The sequence below is a fragment of the Phoxinus phoxinus genome, assembly GCF_949152265.1.
Source record: "Phoxinus phoxinus genome assembly, chromosome: 2".
NCBI classification, from domain to species: Eukaryota; Metazoa; Chordata; class Actinopteri; order Cypriniformes; family Leuciscidae; genus Phoxinus; species Phoxinus phoxinus.
In genome coordinates, this window is record NC_136877.1 from 34,053,348 (window position 1) to 34,059,347 (window position 6,000).

General features: G+C 37.9%; 1 protein-coding gene across 2 annotated transcripts in view; it reads right to left on the minus strand.

Moving 5' to 3' along the window:
* Positions 1-5,714, minus strand: part of glceb (glucuronic acid epimerase b) — a 49,695-nt gene extending 43,981 nt beyond the window's left edge. The window contains exons 1-2 of one of the 2 annotated variants that reach the window (XM_079605308.1): positions 5,558-5,664; positions 3,315-3,421 (exon numbers count right to left, since the gene is read on the minus strand). The gene's annotated coding sequence lies outside the window, so the exon portion shown is untranslated. Of the gene's footprint in view, positions 1-3,314; positions 3,422-5,557 lie in introns of both variants that reach the window. The other variant, XM_079605307.1, reaches the window with a different exon arrangement.
* Between the last annotated feature and the right edge of the window lie 286 nt (positions 5,715-6,000).

Consider the following 6,000-nt stretch of genomic DNA (forward strand, 5'->3'; position numbering starts at 1 on the left):
TCATTAAAGGCCTCCGACATACAGAGCTTAAAAGACTTTTAAGAACAGACCTTAAGGTATGAGATGAATGTAATTTACCAAACAGAGAGAAATTATCCAGCATTGACTGCTAACACTGGCTGAAGAGCTAAAAGGACGAAAGACAGCCCAAGAGAAATACTAAGATCAAGGCTTGTCAATGCATATTTGAAAAGGGGATATGAAAGTGAGGGCTAGTCAAGACGAAGTTTATTGTTCTTGCTGACCAGAAAAGAAATGAAACCCAATTCCCTGACAGTATGCACTTCTAATTAAGCAACGGCATTGTTCTGTCTGTTTAAGAATAGATTACACAATGTGTCTATCAGAGAAAGCTCACAATGGTGAGGCCAACCATAGCCAATTATCGTGTATGATGAAGCCAAACTACAGTCACATTATTTAGGTCTGATATTCCAAATTCACAAAAAAATTACAGATATGATTTCAAACCAACCATAGGCTCATAGACTACACGACTTTTAAAACCAATTTTAAACACACTTGGTAGATTTACTAACAGCTTACGCTAGTGCAAACCCTCTTTTGGCATAAAAAAAAAAAAAAAAAAACTTCTGTCAGGATTTACTAAAGACACACAGTGAAAATACAATGCTGAAAATGTGTGGACAGGGTTATTTTTTTGCAGCTGGCCTTATTACATGCATGTGTAGGAGTTTCCCTTCAGATGCAAAATGTATGGGAGAAGAGTAGCCTATTTAAATGAATCATGCAAGGTGATTTACTAAGGTTTTGCGCTAGTCAATTTACTGCTCCATTGTTTAACGCCCAAAAAAAGCATGTCTTAAACCAGACGCCAAGTTGCGCTTCTCTAGATTGCATTGGTCATTATGGAAATTATTCGGCTGCGTCTGTTTTCTTTAATTTGCTCGTCGTCAGCAGATCATTTGCAGAACTTTGCACTCCCCATCTGCGCTTTTATGGGATTGCGCGCTCACACTAATTTGCCCTGTTTTGTAAATCTGGGCCTAAGCATCATACAGATGCTTGCATACTTTGTAAACTGTTGCGAAGAAAAACTGGGCATAATACAGTAAACGACAATCTCACACACTACCAGACTTTCAAGATGTAGAAACGTTCAAGAAACATATGCAAATGAAAACAATGTGTTCTAAAACCATATAATATTAAACATGTTTGATATTGTGCAACTGGATGGAAACAGAGTCTGTGCCCAACTGCCCATCACACATGCTATTTTCTGTAAAATCGTTCAATCTAAGACTAAATCTGCACACTGGCTCTGACTTTCAGCAATAACTAGTGTCAGTTTGTCTAGACTGAAGAAAAAAATCTGGGCAAAAGTTGTGGAGTGTATACCAGCCTTATATAATTTGAATCTCAAAAAGACAAATTACTTGTGGCCGACAAAATTATTACTTTTAAAGTCTAAACACAGTGCACTTATTGGTGCAAAAGATACAAAACAATGAAAAGAATTGAGCATCTCACTATACAAAACACACAATCTGTACAGCAAATGAAAAAAGCTATTAAGAAAGTGAATTAATCTTTTAAAAGCGGCCCCTACTTCAAAATACACACACTCTGTAAAAATAATGGATATTATCTTTCATAGGAAACAAACAGAAGAACATACACACTGCTGAAGTACAACCTTCTATTCTTCAATTGAGAAAAATGTCAATTTCAAAGCAAGCAACACAGTTAGCATATTGGTTACAAGAAAGCCATAAACCTTTTCTGTCTCCTGGTGTTATTGATCTCGTATGCCTGAAATCCATTAGCGCCCTTTACATACTCAGAGTTTTCTGTCCCAGTTCGGTAGAGCAAGCTTTCGCTCGAGTTTCCTTTAAACCTTCCTGTGTGGGGGGAGAGCGGCAGCGGTGGATTAGCGATGCTGGCAGAGGGCCTGCACCAGAACTACTCCTTGGCCAGCTTTCCAGTCATCAAGAGCATCCAAGTGATCCAAATTACGAGTGCCCCCTGTGTCCAAGGGCTCAGGAAGTGTCCAGCCAAGGGCCAAGTGGGACCACCTTCCCACATTTGACTGTTATTAGTCCCCACAGGAGGCCCTGGCCATGTGCTTGCTTACAATGCATCACAGAGAACCATACATTAACGGACTGTAAGCTTGAGTACGGCACACACACAATGCCTTCCAAATCAGCATACTACTTTTTTTTATAACAGGTGAATAGTGCCTTTTCATGTTGAACTACTAATAGTAGTGAATAGTAGCCTGAAAGCATTCTCTGCAATGACTTTATGTAGACACTTCCCCACATGATGACTATGACAGTGCTTTATTGTTATGAACAGCTGAAGGTCTTCTTCCTCCACCCACATAACAATGCAGCCACAGAAGCTGAACACCAACATACTCTCAGCGGCCTTTCGAAAACCAGGACTCATTATGAGTTCGAGCTCTTGCCAATTTACTTGCCCTCTTTTCTTACTACACTCTTTTGTGCTCCAAATTTCCCCCTAGGCCAAAATCAACTAGAATTCTCCCATGTACCTTCCACTATAATTAGTGTGACAAAAAATCATGTGCCTCTTAATCAAAATGAACTATAGGGGGTTTGAAGTAATCTCGTTAAGTTGTGATAAAAGGTTGATAAAAAAAGACAAGTAAGGCAAGAGATCAGGAAAATGTAAGGTGGCGTTTTGTTATCAGAGGAGACTGACTTGTTATGCTTATGTGAGAAAATGGATTTAGATTGTTTTAATTCATTTCTTTGTGCAAATGTGATAAAGCTGATCAGAGACAGTGGAACGTGACAGAGCCATTGAGAATTGTTTGCCTCAGTAACAGGTTACAGTTCAGACACATTATTAAAGTCATGGGACGCCCTCCCTCCCTATTAGTGTTGCACAATTAATCGAAATAAAAACGAAATCGTGATATGGCTTAGTGTGATTATCAAATAACAAAGGCTGTGAATTAATAAATAAATGTACTGTGTTCTTAACATCTCATAGCAACTCCATCTTTGTATCCGCTCTGAGTTTGGGTTGCTTAATTATAACGTGCATTAACGCAACTGGGAATGATGGGAACGCAACTTGCGCCAACCATCTTTGGCCAAATTGTGCAGCCCTACAAACAAGCACAGCAAACCTGGAGCTTGTCTTCCCTCAACATTTTTATCACTAAATCTGAATCATTTATTTTGTTTTTACACACTACTACTACACAAATGCAGAAATTATTCTAGAGAAACATTTCAAAGTTGAAAAACACAACATCACAAATTAACCACCCGAAACATTACATCACATACTTGTGAAATTAAGACTTTACCTACTTTTTACTGCCCCATTGACACCCGAGTGGCGACTCCAGACTCTCTACTTGAAGAAGAGCAGCACAGAATATCTATTTGTTTCTTTCTGGAGACAGCACAACCTAGAACTAAACAAAAATAGTTCCACAAATCTTAGTGGACTCTTTTCTGCAAGTGAGGCTATCAGATGGACAATTTGCCAATTCCACACAGCTCAAAAATGATGACTCCGTTCTGTCCAGTTTGAACACCTGATCCCTGAAACTATAACCGATTCATGTAGCCATTTCAGATAGCACTTAGTTAATGTAAAGCCCATACCGCAGCCAATTTGTTACAGCTCCAGGTGTCTGCCATGCACAAATGATAGTGTTCGCCCAGCATGCATACTCACAAATTGGGTGCTAGCTGCTATTATAGTGGCAATCTGAAACAATACACAGAACTATTCATAACATTCTTGCTATAAAAGTGCTTCACTACAACACCTGGCTCCTTTCACACTTTATGGACCATTTTCACATTTTCAGGTTGAAAGGCTTAAGTATAGAACTACAGAAGTCTAAACTTCTATAGATTTGCAATGGAGACTATAGCAAATAGCCTATTATTATTATTCCCATTCCCTCCAAAAGCAAAAAAAAAAAAAAAAAAGTTGCCATTTCATTTCCTTGGAAGGAAATAATAAAGAGAGAGATGGGAAGAAAGGAGGATGCCAAATTCACAGTAGCTGTTTCACAAACCTCACGGCAGCAGTGGAGACTGTTTTTGTAATTTAATGCCAGAGTAATATAACACAAAGTTTAGTGTTACGTTTATAAAATATATATTTTTGTGAAAATATATTTTAAAAGGTTGTTCTATTTTTACGATGCTAATTTTGTGGAAATGCAAATATTAATAATTATATAGATGGGGAAAAAATTTAAGAAAATTAGAAATGTTGCCTGCAGGATGTAGAAAATGTAGGAAACTAACTGAAATAAGTGCAAGTTGAAGTAAAAAAAATATATATATATATATATATATATATATATATATATATTAAAGTTAAATGATAATAATCGAAATATTTTTTTAAAAGTCTAATAGAAATTAGGACATAAAAATAGCTACTAATAGTTAATTAAAAATAGAATTAAAAATATAAATATAGGCTAGTTTAAAATAGCTAGGCTATATAGTATATCAATAATACAAAAATAAGTTTACACTTGAGCAGGTTCAGTTACCTGGATCGTGAACGACGGCGAATATTGGAAAATATCTCACCGCAATTGACCAATCAGAGTCAAGTATTTCACAGAGCCATCATGTACTACTGTTACATAAAGAAGACCTATTATTCACGTAGTTGCTACGATCTTATCGACTAGTGATGTCCCCTCATGGCGAATGCATGTTGACATGTAGAATAAAACTGTTGTTATTTTTTTTATTTGTAAAAGACTTATCTAGAGTCTAGGTCTAAAGTCTTTATCTCATATGTACACGTGAGTTTAATTCGATTTCTTGACATAATTTTTTTTATTAAAAAAACAGTACTGTGTACTTTATAATACATTACAATAGCAATCAAATAATAATAGTCATTCCATTTTCAGGTAACGTTATGTGCTCATTCAACATGTATTCTCTGCACTAAATCAAGGACCACTTCAGCTGATAAAACCACAAATAACGGTTGTCATCTCGGTGAAAAGCAGATAGTCAAACAAAACGTGCTCATCAATGTATCTATACTATCTTGTAAACAAAACCATATGCCAAAACAAAGCAATCCTGCAAAGATCCATTATCAGTGAGAGAGCAGTGTCCGATCACTGATAGTAGAGCAGAAGCCACGTAACGTTAAGTTACACGCAAGACAAACACTGACAGACCGTGTAGAGATAGAAGAGCTCATTTCTGTTGTTCGGTGAATGTTACGGAGCTGTCATCATACAAATGTGAGCTTTAACTCTGTTTATTCCACACTAGCACTGATTAGCAAGGGTACAGGAACTTCTTTGCATTCCCCGAGAGTCGCAAGGACATGCTGTCAAAGGGACGAGTACAGTGATGTTGCTATGGGAACTAGAGTTGGTCGTTTATTGATTTTCAGCAATTAAGAGTTTAACGAACTAGAATGACTGATACTAGCTGCTAGCAGTCCTGGTGCTCAACTGAAAAGGCACCGCACTGTCGACATGTTAGCACTGCAACTAAATGAGCAAAAACATTCCTAGTATTCGCCAAGAAGCAGAGACGCAGTATTCACTTACCTGTGAAACATTCAAGCACACTGTTCCTCGGGCCCTTCAAAAGTTAAAAGGCAATGTAAACAGCCTCAATGTCTCAGGTTGCAGTTCGCTTGAGAGAGAGACGGTGGCTCCACTGGCAGTCAAGCACCCACACTCAGCCCGCTACAGACGCTGCAGCGAGAGAGCATATGCCTGAAATATCGCGATATCACAACACTACTGACGGCGCTGAACTGACCAATCATACTCAAGAAACGTCGTCCAATAAGAAAGCGGAGGGTGAGACATGTTTGGCATTATTGGTCAGTTCAATATGATTGACATCCTCGACATCTTCTGTTCTAATTAATTTACAGGATTGAGGAGACTGAGGGAACTGCAATGTGTAATCAGACCAAACACAGGAAAGCCGAAAAGCAAATATGAGCAAATTTGCAGACTTTAAAGGGCACCTATTATGACAT